This window comes from Lithobates pipiens, unplaced genomic scaffold, assembly GCF_037356315.1.
Source record: "Lithobates pipiens isolate NorthernLeopardFrog02 unplaced genomic scaffold, aLitPip1_a1.2 Scaffold_22, whole genome shotgun sequence".
Taxonomy (NCBI): domain Eukaryota; kingdom Metazoa; phylum Chordata; class Amphibia; order Anura; family Ranidae; genus Lithobates; species Lithobates pipiens.
In genome coordinates this window covers 23,035,205-23,050,677 of record NW_027507784.1, presented here as the reverse complement: position 1 = coordinate 23,050,677, position 15,473 = coordinate 23,035,205, and the positions used below count along the sequence as shown (strand labels likewise).

Below are 15,473 nucleotides of genomic sequence, written 5' to 3'. Positions count from 1 at the left end.
TCCGACGGACCAAATACGATGCAAGGGCAGCCATTGGCTACTGGCTATTGAACTCCCTTTTTTTGTCCCGTCTTACATCATCACGTTCAAAACGAACTGACTTTCGAATGGACTTAGTCCGTTCATGTGTGGGCAAGTCCATTCATTTGGAAAGGTCCATCGGGACTCCCCCGAAAGTCCGTCTGGAATACCATCAGACCTTTTCTGCCGGAAAGTCTGGTCATGTGTACGCGGCAATAGTGTTCCTAGTGCCAGGTCCCCAAGAAGATTCCAAGTGGCCCCTTTGCCCTTTGTTTCGTAGTGGAGAAGATTTCCTAGTGTAAATGATTACTAATATACCCCCAGCGCTTCCTTATGTCCCTGGTTTTCTGAAAATATTGCTAATGTGCCCCCCAGTGTTTCTACCTCCCCTTAGTTTCCCGAGAAGTCTCCTAATGACTCTGATCTTCCTTGTGACTTTGTAGCTGTATCCAGTGGTGGCTGGTGGGTTCTCCTTTTGGGGGGGTGGCAAACAAACAACCCCTGGTAGCGTGGCATGGCACTGAAAAGCACAACCCCCCTCTCCTGTGGGTCATCTGTCACTTGCCTGCTTGTGTGGCGGGGCTGTGGTGTCCACTCCTGCTCTCCTGGAGTGTGAGCAGTGGCTGCGGTGGCTCCGGTGTCTGCTCCTCCAGCTTCCAGCATCCTCTGCCATGTCTCCTCTTCCACCAAAGCGGTAGGCATCCAATAGAATCATCTGATGATTTGGCCAATGGGGAAACAGGTCTCACAGACCTGTCTCCTGATTGGCGAGGAGGAACTTTAGTGTAATAATAACAAAAATTTGTTTGCTATGGTCACACAACTGGGTGGCCTTGGAGCACAATGCTCTGCATTCCGAGGCCACCCTTTTTTGAAGCCTATTAGAGCCTCTTAGAGCCTATTAGAGACCGTGCAATTGTCAGTTAAATCATTGTCAACGCAGTGGCGTATCTCAAAAAATGGCCTGGTCAGCAGGATGGTAAAACCTTTCAGAGCTGAAGTGGCTAAAATCCTCACAATTCAACTTATGCCGCGTACACGTGATCCAAAATTTGGCCAGCAAAAGACAGATGAGAGCTTTTGGTCGGAAAAATGCAATCGTGTGTATGCTCCATTGAACTTTTGCTGGCCAAATTTCGAGCAGCAAAAGATTGAGAGCATGTTCACAATTTTTTGGTCGGAAAAAGTTTCTATCCGAAAATGCGTTCGTGTGTATGCAATTACTACGTGCAAAAACTCACGCATGCTCAGATTCAACTACGAGACGGAAGCTATTGGCTACTGGCTATTGAACTTCCTTTTTCTAGTGTTGTACGTCCCCGCATTTCTGATGGTCGGAATTTAGTGTGACCGTGTGTATGCAAGACAGCTTGAGAGAAATCCCATCGGAATTCCGCCAGGAAAACCATCAGAGCTTTTTCCGACCAAAATTCCAATCATGTGTACGCAGTATTCGTTTTGCCTTCTCCATCGCCTTTGCCAAACCTCCCAATTTTCACAATAAAAATTTCAAGGAAATAAAAGTTTCATTTTGGAAATTTCCTACTGTCCCGCAGTATTAAGCAGGAAGAAGAACCTGCCTGTGTAATTTGCAGATATATCTACACATTGGAAAACTATATTGTTAATCTAAGCAGGTGCATTAAATCCTTGTCAGCTCTCTGTGTATCTCTAAGCATGAAATGTACAAGTACATAGAATAGCCAAATTTGTCCCCTCCTACTCAGCTCTCTGTTTTAGAGGCTGTACAGAGCGAAGTACACCCCTTCATATCTGATGGACATGCCCAATAGTCCAAGCCTTCTAGATTGATAATTTTGCTCTTGCTACCAAACTGTTTGACATCCTTACAACCAGACCCAACCACAGCACTTCTTAATCTAAACTTTACTCCCTGTCACCCACGCAATTTAAGCTCTTAATTCAACTTCTTAAAGCTGGAAAACAAACTATAGCTAAGGCTTGGAAAGCCCCCTCTTTAGTTGTAGATGGGACCAAACATAGAGTAACCCGTTCTATGATCCATGCCAAAATGGATGCCATGGAAAAAGATCAAGTCCCAAAATTTGACCGGATCTGGTAACCTGGATCAAGCAATGTTTACCACCAACTATCGACCTAACTGCCCTTCTCCCATGGTAATAATCACCCCACCGCCCCTACTAAGCATCTCCGTGGACTCCCTTCCTTTCTTCCTTCTCTCTCTACTCTCTTTCCCTCCTCTCTGGACGTGGAGCTCCGCCCCACTTTGTACAATACAAGCTTCATCTCCCCAGACTAAACCCCATCCTACTATCCCCAGTTCTCTTTATCCTGAAACTGGCTTTTAAAATGCCCGTTTTGCTGCGATTTTTACCGCGATCTAGCGGTATTTTACCGCGTTTTACCGCGTTTGCGTCTAGAAGCATTTAGTTAAGCAAACATCATAGACCCTCCCCAAGCTCAAAAAACTGTATTATTAACTATTTCAGCAATTTTGTTAGACCAGAGTGAGTAGCAGCAGCTGTGAGAGCAGCAGTGTACTTGTATTTAGCATGTCACTTGCCACGGCACCTGCCACAAGTTGTGGATTGTCCACTTGCCACATTACCTGCCACGTCACTTGCCACGTCACCTGCCACAAGTTGTGGATTGTCCGCTTGCCACATCAACTGCCACATCACCTGCCATGTCCCCTGCCACAAGTTGTGGATTGTCCACTTGCCACGTCACCTGCCACAAGTTGTGGATTGTCCGCTTGCCACATCAACTGCCACATCACCTGCCATGTCCCCTGCCACAAGTTGTGGATTGTCCACTTGCCACGTGACTTGCCACATCACCTGCCACAAGTTGTGGATTGTCCACTTGCCATGTCACTTGCCACAAGTTGTGGATTGTCCACTTGCCATGTCACCTGCCACGTCACCTGCCACAAGTTGTGGATTGTCCACTTGCCACGCCGCTGGCCACGTCACATGCCACGTCAACTGCCACAAGTTGTGGATTGTCCACTTGCCACGTCACCTGCCAGGTCACTTGCCACGTCACCTGCCACGTCACCTGCCACAAGTTGTGGATTGTCCACTTGCCATGTCACTTTCCACTTCACCTGACACGTCACTTGCCACAAGTTGTGGATTTTCCACTTGCCATGTCACTTGCCACCTGCCATGTCACTTGCCACAAGTTGTGGATTGTCCACTTGCAATTTAAATTGTTTAAAATATTTTTTTAATGGTTTTTCAGCATTTGCAATAATTTTTGAGATTTTTAATGTAAAAAAAATAGGTCACCTTTAAAAACGCTTATAAACGAAAACGTGGCAAAACGCGGTAGCAGCGTTTTGCCGTGTTTTGCGTCTGAAACATGAAAACTTTTGCGTCTGAACCCATTTTTTTGCTTCTGGAAAAACGAGGACTGCCTAAAAACGGCAAAAAACTAGACTGTGTACATGGACACATAGGATAACATTGAATGAGTTCAGGGGCAGTTGAAAAAAGTGTCCAACTGCCTCTGAACGCGCGTTTAACAGCGTCTCGTGTGCATGAGACCAACAATTTTCACCATATTAGTCCAGTTACAAGTTTATCTTACCACCTACTGTAAATGTCTGGTGGCCCGCACTATATCATGCTCCACCAACTCTGTTTACGCCTGATTGTGTTGGTTTAATTCCGATCTCTGTTATACTAATAAACCTAATAAAACCTCTTTAACAAGAAATATAGAAGTACAATAACATAACAGAAGTAGGTTGGCTGCCATGTCAAGCTTGTCACAGTTCTGAATGTAAAAAGCTGTCAAATGGTCAACAGCTCAATGACAGCTTACAGCTGATAATGCTGAGTAAACATGGTAAAAACCTTGAAGTGAGACAAAGGAAAGCTGATCATTGAGCCAGATACAAATGATCTGCACATCACTGGTAACTGGGAACATTTATAAGTCAGAGCTAATTGCTGTGTAAATACAATAAAGGGAAGTTGGAGAAGGCTTATCTATATTTATACTATACCAACAAAAGCCTCTGTCTTATCTGCTGTGAATTTGACATCTCAAAGCTTATACCTGACAAGATGACAATCTTAACATCTCAGCCAGCCTATTCAGTCCTTCTGTCTCGTTCTAAGGAACCCCTCGTACTGATCCATTGATGCTGCCCAGTGCCCAACACATTTGGGTGCCATTTTTCTATTCCATTTGAATATATGTAAAAGCTCACAGTACAGTGCTCTCCTCCTCTATGCTAATGAAGGGGCATGGACCCCAAAACATGTTCGTTTAGTGGAGTTACGGCGTAACCCTACACACAGAATCATCGTTATCTTCATGATCCAGCCTAGGACATTCCTTCAGTCTCTATCCTCATGGTTTTCCCAGTGTCCACCCCAGACTTTCCAACGTCCAGACCTTGGGCTAGTACCAAATCAAAAGACCAGAAGGACAGGAGATACCGCGTAATATCACTAAAGATCTAAGAAAAAAAACATACATGGACTTTCTCAGTAGCCCATAATAAACACATTCAACAATTTATTCCAAAATATATATTTTTTTTTTACCCTAATCAAGCTAAAAATCACAAATACATTATTAAAAGATCAGCCTCTACAATCATTGAGAGTATTTCTCTTGGCAACTATATAGGTATAGATCTGACACACCCCATCCTTGGGTGAGGTACAGTACAAGGGAACACAAACCATATTATGATCCTCTTCATGCTTTGCGGTGTGGCAGGCAGGTATGGCAGGAAGAACCCATGCAGAAATCATAAGCAGAACCCGGGCAATATCCTACTCTGGGGGTGGATGTGGTCTGCACTCTCCTTTCAGTTGGATTGAATAAGCCTTGGTTTACTGGTTAGTATGTTATCCTATATGCAGGGGTGTCCTGCTCTATGGATGTGCCCTATTTTAATTTATCTTCAAGATTCTAAATACATACTCTCACATTCACCGCCGGGAGGGATCTTGCCCAGGTTCCACTTGCGATTTCTGTGGGGGGTTCCTACCTCTCAAGCAGTGGTTAAGCCTCATGGCTTAGCCTGGTATTTACAAATTTACTGATGTTTTGTGTATGTGGTTTTCTGTTGTTGTTATTATTATTATTATTAATGTTTTGTTAAATGTCTTGGTATGCTGACGCCTTAAGAGTTCTCTTCACTAGTGTAGCACTAACCCCCGAAGGAGCTGCTGGAATTTGATTCGGGCTTGCACTCTGCTAATGAACCCCCCCTGAAATGGCTCAATCCCCTTGACACAGCTGTGGTGCAATGCAATACAGCACAATATAATGTAATGCAATATATCTGTATTGTATCCTCAGGATTCACTGGCTCGACCTGCTGGAAGAAAACAACACTCCACACAACTGGATAATTAACCAAGTATAGTTTACTGCAAATATATTTCAAAAGGTGGTTACAGTAATTGTGCTGTCATCCCAACATAGGACGACAGTACAATGAATTTCAACATAAAAAAATTGCAAGCAATTGCAAGCAAGTATATATTTATACCTGGGAGCTTTCCCTACTTCTAAAGCTATGCGTGAGATCTCACTTAAAGTACTTGGTCTTTGATCTTCTTGTCTTCGTTAGCTAAAGTAACTCTTTGTAATCCACAGATTAAAGTAAGTTAAGTTGAGGTAAAGGTGCTCCTGGTGGAACTTTAGTAACTATGTTACAAAACTTAGAAACGTCAGAGTAGTTAGGCCTCAGACCTGCTTAGTGTCAGTTACACGGCCCCTCCTCCGTGGAACTACAGATCCCAGTGAGGCCTGTGTATGAGTCTATCTGCGTGTGAAAGTTAAAAAACTGTGGGTATTGACCTGCTCACCAACTGGATCGGAACTCCGTGTAGTAGCTCTGGTCTGGTGACTGCAGCTTGCTTCTCCATCAGATGGCTCCGTCACTCTGTTCGCTATGCTGGGTGAACCCGATCCTCCGATGCTCAAACGAGTGTCTCTGGATTTCTCCAATCCGGTCAATGTGTCTCCTGCACCGTGAGGTCACTTACACAAGCTGTCGAAGTTGCGTTCTGTGATGGCTGTAGGCCTCTTCTCATGGGAGGCCTCCACACAGATCCTCACAGGCAGGCCACGCCATCCCAAGAGACCTAAAATGGCCACTCGGGTTCCTTTTATGTCCTACCCAACATGCACTGCAAGAGAGGGTGTCCATGGGTAGGTCATCAAGCCTTCTGGGTAAACGGGTCAACCTTCTAAACAAAACAACAGTCACTTCCTGTGTATATCTTGTGCTGTCTTCAAAGCAAAAACATTCAAGTTCAGTACCAGTATTTAGCCTCTAGATGGCGCCAAATACTAAACCAAAGAAACGTCCACAGACTTGTGATTAGCATGGAAACACACATTAATAGGCAAACATATGTCAGCACTACACTAGAAATAAGGGGCCAAGGCCAACACCTGAAAAAAGAACGCCACACCACAGTCTCCCCTCCACCAAACGATTTGGACCAGTGTACAAAGCAAGGTCCACAAAGACATGGATGAGCGAGTTTGGGGTAGATAAACTTGACTGGCCTGTACAGAGTCCTGACCTCAGCCCAATAAAACATCTTTAGGATGAATAATTATGGAGACTGCGAGCCAGGCCTTCTTGTCCAACATCAGTGCTTGACCTCACAAATCTGCTTCTGGAAGAATGGTCAAACATTCCCATAGACACACTCCTAAACCTTGTGGGCATCCTTCCCAGTAGAGTTGAAGCTGTTATAGTTGCAAAGGGCGGGCCAACTCAATATTGAACAAATGTTGCCCCAGATGATGTCCTAGGGGACAAAACATGTTGGGCTGAGCCTACACATGTGACACGGTCACACCACCCCAGACTTATAACCTTTGCTGTGTAGCCGTGTATGTTTATTAAACCTTTTAGCGGATTTATACCATTTGGTATCCTTCACTTTGACTCCTTGTGTATGTCTTCAATATATGGTCCTTACTGATTTCATGCAGCTTGGAGATTGAGTCAGTCAGATATACTGCCACTAAGTGATGCAAAAGCATCCCCTAAAGCCTCGTACATACAATTGGACTTTCCGACAACAAAATTGTGGAGTTTTGTTTGAAGGGTGTTGGCTCAAGCTTGTCTTGCATACACACGGCCCCACAAATGTTGGCCAACAATTCCGAATGTAGTGATGTACAAGACATACATGATGTCTTCATTACGAATGCTAATTTTACAAGACCAATCGCTTCCGGCTCGTCCTTGATTCCGAGCATGCGTGTTTGTTTTTGCCCGACGGACTTGTGTACACACGATCGGAAACTCAGACAACACACATTTGTCGGCGGAAAATTTGAGAGCATGCTAGCCAACATTTGTTGGCAGAAAGTCTGACAACAAATGTCCGATGGAGCGTACACATGGCCTGACTTACCGCCAACAAGCTCACACCCAACATTTCCCGTCAGAAAATCCAATTGTGTGCACGTATTTGCCAACAGGAGAATTGGACTCTCTAGTGTAGTCATTCCAATCTGGTAAGATTGCATTTTGCCTATTGATCATGGTTCATGGTAATGGATTAGCACGACCGTCGTTCAATTACATCCATGGTGTTGGTCGCCAAGGCACACACTTTGGACTCTAAATTCTTCACACAAATTCATATGTTATTCACTTTCTATTGGGACTTTTTGTTGATTTAGTATTTATTATCACTGCTTTAGTGCCGCAACATGCATGTTATAAACTCAATATTAAACCCTACCGACTAAGACTGGGATGCCATTAAAGTTCATCTGCGGGTAGAGGCAGGTGTCCCAATACTTTTGGTGCTTCAATGTACATACGGTTTTCTTAACACAAGTCAAAGTTGAAAAATTGTGCTTAGGTGTTAAGATTTGCTTAAGGCACAAAGAGGTAAAACATTGCTTGGGGGACATAAAAAAAAAAAAAATGTTGGGCTTGATGTTAACCACTTGCTTACAGGGCACTTAAACACCTTCCTGCCCAGACCAATTTTCAGCTTTTGGTGCTCTCACACTTTGAACGACAATTACTCAGTCATGCAACACTGTACCCAAATGAATTTTGTGTCCTTTTTTTCCCACAAATAGAGCTTTCTTTTGGTGGTATTTGATCACCTCTGGGGTTTTTATTTTTTGCGCTATAAAAGAAAAAAGACCAAAAATTTTGAAAAAAAACGCATTTTTCTTTGTTTCTGTGATAAAATTTTGCAAATTATATTTTTTTTTTCATAAATTTTGGCCACAATTTATACTGCTACATATCTTTGGTAAAAATAACCCAAATTAGTGGATATTATTTGGTCTTTGTGAAAGTTAGAGAGTCTCCAAGCTGTGGTGCGAATCGCACAAAATTGATCACACCTGATGTACTGGTGGCCTATCTCATTTCTTGCGACCCGAACAAGTCAGGAAAGTACAAATACCCCCCAAATGACCCCTTTTTTGAAAGTAGACATTCCAAGGTATTTACTAAGATGCATGGTGAGGTTTTTGATGTTGTCATCTTTTTCCCACAATTCTTTGCAAAATGAAGATTTTTTTTTTTTTTTTTTTTTCCTCACAAAATTTTCAATATAATAGGTTATTTCTCTCACGTGGCATGTGTATACCACAAATGACAACCCAAAATACGTTCTGCTACTCCTTCTGAGTATTACGATACCAAATGTGTGAGACTTTTACACAGCCTGGCCACATACAGAGGCCCAATATTGAAATAGCACCATCAGGCGTTATAGGAGCATAAATTACACATCTTATTTCTCAACCACCTATTACAGTTTTGAAGGCCCTGGAGCACCAGGACAATGGAAATGCCCACAAAGTGACCCCATTTTGGAAAGCTAACACCCCAACGTATAATCTATGAGGCATAATGAGTCATTTGAATGGTTCATTTTTTTCCAGAAGTTTTGGGAAAATGTGGAAAAAAAATGAAAACGCATTTTTTTTACGCAAAGTTGTCCATTTATAAGATATTTCCAACACATAGCATGTACATAGCAAAAATGACACCCCAAAATACGTTCTACTACTCCTCCTGAGTATAACGATACCAAATGTGTGAGACTTTTACACAGCCTGGCCACATACAGAGGCCCAATATTGAAATAGCACCATCAGGCGTTCAAGGAGCATAAATTACACATTTCATTTCTCAACCACCTATTACAGTTTTGAAGGCCCTGGAGCACCAGGACAATGGAAATGCCCACAAAGTGACCCCATTTCGGAAAGCTAACACCCCAACGTATAATCTATGAGGCATAATGAGTCGTTTGAATGGTTCATTTTTTTCCAGAAGTTTTGGGAAAATGTGGAAAAAAAATGAAAACGCATTTTTTTTACGCAAAGTTGTCCATTTATAAGATATTTCCAACACATAGCATGTACATAGCAAAAATGACACCCCAAAATACGTTCTACTACTCCTCCTGAGTATAACGATACCAAATGTGTGAGACTTTTACACAGCCTGGCCACATACAGAGGCCCAATATTGAAATAGCACCATCAGGCGTTCTAGGAGCATAAATTACACATTTCATTTCTCAACCACCTATTACAGTTTTGAAGGCCCTGGAGCACCAGGACAATGGAAATGCCCACAAAGTGACCCCATTTCGGAAAGCTAACACCCCAACGTATAATCTATGAGGCATAATGAGTCGTTTGAATGGTTCATTTTTTTCCAGAAGTTTTGGGAAAATGTGGAAAAAAAATGAAAACGCATTTTTTTTACGCAAAGTTGTCCATTTATAAGATATTTCCAACACATAGCATGTACATAGCAAAAATGACACCCCAAAATACGTTCTACTACTCCTCCTGAGTATAACGATACCAAATGTGTGAGACTTTTACACAGCCTGGCCACATACAGAGGCCCAATATTGAAATAGCACCATCAGGCGTTCTAGGAGCATAAATTACACATTTCATTTCTCAACCACCTATTACAGTTTTGAAGGCCCTGGAGCACCAGGACAATGGAAATGCCCACAAAGTGACCCCATTTCGGAAAGCTAACACCCCAACGTATAATCTATGAGGCATAATGAGTCGTTTGAATGGTTCATTTTTTTCCAGAAGTTTTGGGAAAATGTGGAAAAAAAATGAAAACGCATTTTTTTTACGCAAAGTTGTCCATTTATAAGATATTTCCAACACATAGCATGTACATAGCAAAAATGACACCCCAAAATACGTTCTACTACTCCTCCTGAGTATAACGATACCAAATGTGTGAGACTTTTACACAGCCTGGCCACATACAGAGGCCCAATATTGAAATAGCACCATCAGGCGTTCTAGGAGCATAAATTACACATTTCATTTCTCAACCACCTATTACAGTTTTGAAGGCCCTGGAGCACCAGGACAATGGAAATGCCCACAAAGTGACCCCATTTCGGAAAGCTAACACCCCAACGTATAATCTATGAGGCATAATGAGTCGTTTGAATGGTTCATTTTTTTCCAAAAGTTTTGGGAAAATGTGGAAAAAAAATGAAAATGCATTTTTTTTACGCAAAGTTGTCCATTTATAAGATATTTCCAACACATAGCATGTACATAGCAAAAATGACACCCCAAAATACGTTCTACTACTCCTCCTGAGTATAACGATACCAAATGTGTGAGACTTTTACACAGCCTGGCCACATACAGAGGCCCAATATTGAAATAGCACCATCAGGCGTTCTAGGAGCATAAATTACACATTTCATTTCTCAACCACCTATTACAGTTTTGAAGGCCCTGGAGCACCAGGACAAAGGAAATGCCCACAAAGTGACCCCATTTTGGAAAGCTAACACCCCAACGTATAATCTATGAGGCATAATGAGTCGTTTGAATGGTTCATTTTTTGTCCAGAAGTTTTGGGAAAATGTGGAAAAAAATGAAAACGCATTTTTTTTACGCAAAGTTGTCCATTTATAAGATATTTCCAACACATAGCATATACATAGCAAAAATGACACCCCAAAATACGTTCTACTACTCCTCCTGAGTATAACGATACCAAATGTGTGAGACTTTTACACAGCCTGGCCACATACAGAGGCCCAATATTGAAATAGCACCATCAGGCGTTCTAGGAGCATAAATTACACATCTTATTTCTCAACCACCTATTACAGTTTTGAAGGCCCTGGAGCACCAGGACAATGGAAATGGCCACAAAGTGACCCCATTTTGGAAAGCTAACACCCCAACGTATAATCTATGAGGCATAATGAGTCGTTTGATGGTTCATTTTTTTTCCAGAAGTTTTGGGAAAATGTGGAAAAAAAATGAAAACGCATTTTTTTTACGCAAAGTTGTAAATTTATAAGATATTTCCAACACATAACATTTACATAGCAAAAATGACACCCCAAAATACGTTCTACTACTCCTCCTGAGTATAACGATACCAAATGTGTGAGACTTTTACACAGCTTGGCCACATACAGAGGCCCAACCTGCAAGGAACACCATCAGGTGTTCCAGGGACACATAGCATGCACATACCAAGAATTACACCCCAAAATACATTCTGCCGAGAAAAGAGTAAACAAAAGATTACCTGTGGTTTTAGCAGCACAGTTGTCCACAGGATGTTAGCACTGGTCCAGGCAGCAGACAGGGACTTGGTCAGCAAAAATGAACACAATTTTCCAGGCAACAGGCAGGTATACTGTCCATAGTCAATATTGGCAGCAGGCAGGGATACTGTCCATATACAGTCCAAGGTCAGTGCAGGCAGAGATCGTCAGCATTGCCAAAATATTGGTCCTGGTAGTAGGCAGGAACATGGTCCATCCATGTTGTGTGGTCAGTTCATGCGACAGGCAGAGGCATGATGGTATAGGTCCTACAGGCAGCAGGCAGAAGTAGGGCCTTGTTCAGGACAGAATGGGGATAGGGGTAGAGGCTTCTCCCACCCAAATCTCTTTGAAGCCTCCGAGTCTCCAGACCCTAGGAATGAGAAAACAAAGGAAATTGTCTTCTTCATCCAAAAAATCTATTCTGGAGCCCCTCACATATGTGAGACCCCTGTTATGAATCCCACTAGTCCACAGAGGGTACAAGATCAGTCCAAGAGGCAGGCAAAAGGCATGGTCAAACAGTCCAGGGTCAGTTCCAGATCAGGCAGAGGTATGTACAGAATCAGTAGGCAGAAGCATGGTCGAATAATAGTCCAGGGTCAGTTCCAGATCAGGCAGAGGCATAAACAGAATCAGTAGGCAGAAGCGTGGTCGAATAACAAGCCAGGGTCAGTTCCAGATCAGGCAGAGCTTTGTACAAAATCAGTAGGCAGAAGCGTGGTCGAATAACAAGCCAGGGTCAGTTACAGAGCAAGCAGAGGCATAAGGGGTTTGAAGGTAAATGGCAGGAAGTGAGGGTTAGGGTTACCATACTTCACTAATAATTCACTAAAGTATGGTAACGGCGGAAACAGTCACCTATGCAGAGGCCTGGTTGGGAAGGGCATTCGGCACAATGATAAGTGGTGTCTCTTCTCACTCCTCGTTTGCTGCACACCCGACATTTTTTCTGATGTTTTCGGCCTGTTGGTTTGGGAGGGATTTTGTCAGGAAAGTGGCGTTCAGAGAGTCTGCTAATTACATCGGATCGAATGTTTTGTGGCGGGCCGTTGGGGTATATAAGGGCAATGGTGATTTCCTCCTGGTAGCCAAGGAAGGGTATGGGTCTTTCTGTGGACTTACGATAAATGACATATGTATTGTATATGGCCAAATTAAAGAAATAAATTGCAATTTTTTTATACCACTTGTATGTTCTTCTCATGGCAAGATAGGGTTCGAGCATCTGGTCGTTCAAGTCGACACCCCCCATGAACATGTTGTACTCATGGATACAAGTGGGTTTTTGTATTGGGCCATCCCTCCTGGTGATCTCAACAAAAGTGTTGTTGTGGATCGAAGAAAGCATATAGACATCCCTTCTGTCCCTCCACTTCACAGCCAAAATTTCCTCGTTCCGTAAGCTCGCCGCTTCGCCTTTTCTTAGCCTTTTGTTGACGAGGCTTTGAGGAAAGCCCTTCCGGTTTGTTCGTACGGTGCCACATGCTGGAGTTTGCTTTCTATGGAGATTGCGGAACAGGGGTAAACTTGTATAAAAATTGTCCACATAGAGATGGTAGCCTTTCTCCAGGAGTGGGTTTATGAGTTCCCAAACAACTTTTCCACTCGATCCGATGTATTCGGGGCAATTAGGGGGATGTAGCTGGGTGTCCTTCCCTTCGTATACCATGAAGGAATATGTATACGCTGTGGCTCGGTCACACAACTTATACATCTTCACTCCATAGCGGGCCCTTTTGGAGGGAATAAATTGCTTTAGGCCCAGCCTGCCAGAAAATTTTATCAGGGACTCATCCACACATATGTGTTGGTCTGGGGTAAACAACTGGGGGAAAATCTGAGAAAAATAATTTATTAGTGGCCGAATTTTGTAAAGTTTATCAAAATTTGGGTCATTCCGGGGAAGGCACTGGGTATTGTCGTTAAAGTGTAGGAATCTCATTATCGTTAGATATCTGGTCCGGGACATTATTGAGGAAAAGATGGGCATGTGATAGATGGGGAGGGTTGACCAATATGCACGTATTTCATTTTTATTGTTTAGTCCCATACAAAATGTGAGGCCCAAAAAAATTTTAAACTCCTCCACTGTTAGGGCTCTCCACTCGTAGGGACGGGCATAAGAGGACGTTGGGTTACTTTGAATAAATTGTTGGGCATATAGGTTGCACTGGACCACAATGGATTCAAGCAAGTCCTCTGTAAAAATTAGGTGGAAAAAGTCCATCAGGGAAAAATTTTGTGTGTCCACCTGGACTCCTGGGTTGGCAGTGAAAGGGGGAACGTTGGCTTCTCCTGAGTTAGGAGGAAGCCACAAGGGGTTCTGGAGGGAATAGGGAAGGCTGGCATGGGACCTAACCCTTTGGGGCCGAGTTGACACCCCACTGGTACGTGGCCTTTGCCGAGGTACTGTGGTGCCGGTGGATGGCACTGGGTTGCCGGTGGATGGCTCTGCGGTGCTGGTGGATGGTACCGCCTCCTCACCAGTGCGCCTTCGTCTGACGGGCGGACTATCATCTTCCTCCTCTGAGGCTGTCATGGTACCACTGCTGAGGACAGGCTCGTAGTCCACGTCAGAGTCACAATCTGAATATGAGGAGGAATCCGAAGCGGAAACCTCCCCGTTGCTCTCGTCGGCTGCAAGGATATCATATGCCTCCTCCGCTGAATACAATCTTTGTGACATCTTTATTGATCACAAATGGCACTGACAGGCGACGCTGATGTGGCAGGTGACACTGACAGCACTGATCACAGGTGACACTGACGACACGTGGCACTGACAACACGTGGCACTGGAGGCAGATGGCACTGGAGGCAGATGGGGCTGACAGATGGGGCTGACAGATGGGGCTGACAGATGTGGCTGACAGATGTGGCTGACAGATGTGGCTGACAGATGGGGCTGACAGATGTGGCTGACAGATGGGGCTGGCAGATGTGGCTGGCTGGCAGATGTGGCTGGCTGGCAGATGTGGCTGGCTGGCAGATGTGGCTGGCTGACAGATGTGGCTGACAGATGTAGCTGGCAGATGTGGCTGGCAGATGTGGCTGGCTGACAGATGTGGCTGATAGATGTGGCTGGCAGATGTGGCTGGCAGATGTGGCTGGCAGATGTCACTGGGGCTGGCACTGGCAGATGGCACTGGCTATTTGCTCTGGCAAATGGGGCTGGCAGATGGCACTGCGGCTGGCAGATGGCACTGGCACTGGCAGGTGGCACTGGCACTGGCGGCACTGGCGCTGACGGCACTGGGGCTGACGGCACTGGGGCTGACGGCACTGGCGCTGGCGGCAGTGGGGCTGACGGCATTGGGGCTGACGGCAGTGGGGCTGACGGCAGTGGGGCTGACGGCACTGGCAAGTGGCACTGGCGCTGGCAGGTGGCACTGGCGCTGGCAGGTGGCACTGGCGCTGGCACTGGCGGCACTGGCACTGGCGGCACTGGCGCTGGCGGCACTGGCGCTGGCGGCACTGGGGCTGACGGCACTGAGGCTGACGGCACTGAGGCTGACGGCACTGGGGCTGACGGCACTGGGGCTGGCAGGTGGCACGTGGCACTGGCAGGTGGTAGGTGGCACTGGTGCTGGCACTGGCGGCACTGCTGACAGATGGCACTGGGCTGACAGATGGCACTGGGCTGACAGATGGCACTAGGCTGACAGATGGCAGATGGCAGTGGGCTGACAGATGGCAGTGGGCTGACAGTTGGCACTGGGCTGACAGTTGGCACTGGGCTGACAGTTGGCACTGGCACTGGCACTGGGGCTGACAGATCTTAGCACAGTAATTCACAACTCACACAGATCCGCTCTCTCTCCTCACACGCTGTCTCTGTGTGAGGAGAGAGAGACAGGCAACGGGAGATGA

General features: G+C 44.8%; 1 protein-coding gene across 1 annotated transcript in view; it reads left to right on the top strand.

Annotated features, from left to right (window-relative positions):
* LOC143923424 (serine protease 33-like) overlaps positions 1-15,473 on the top strand; it is a 38,790-nt gene that overhangs the window by 4,916 nt on the left and 18,401 nt on the right. The window lies entirely within an intron of this gene.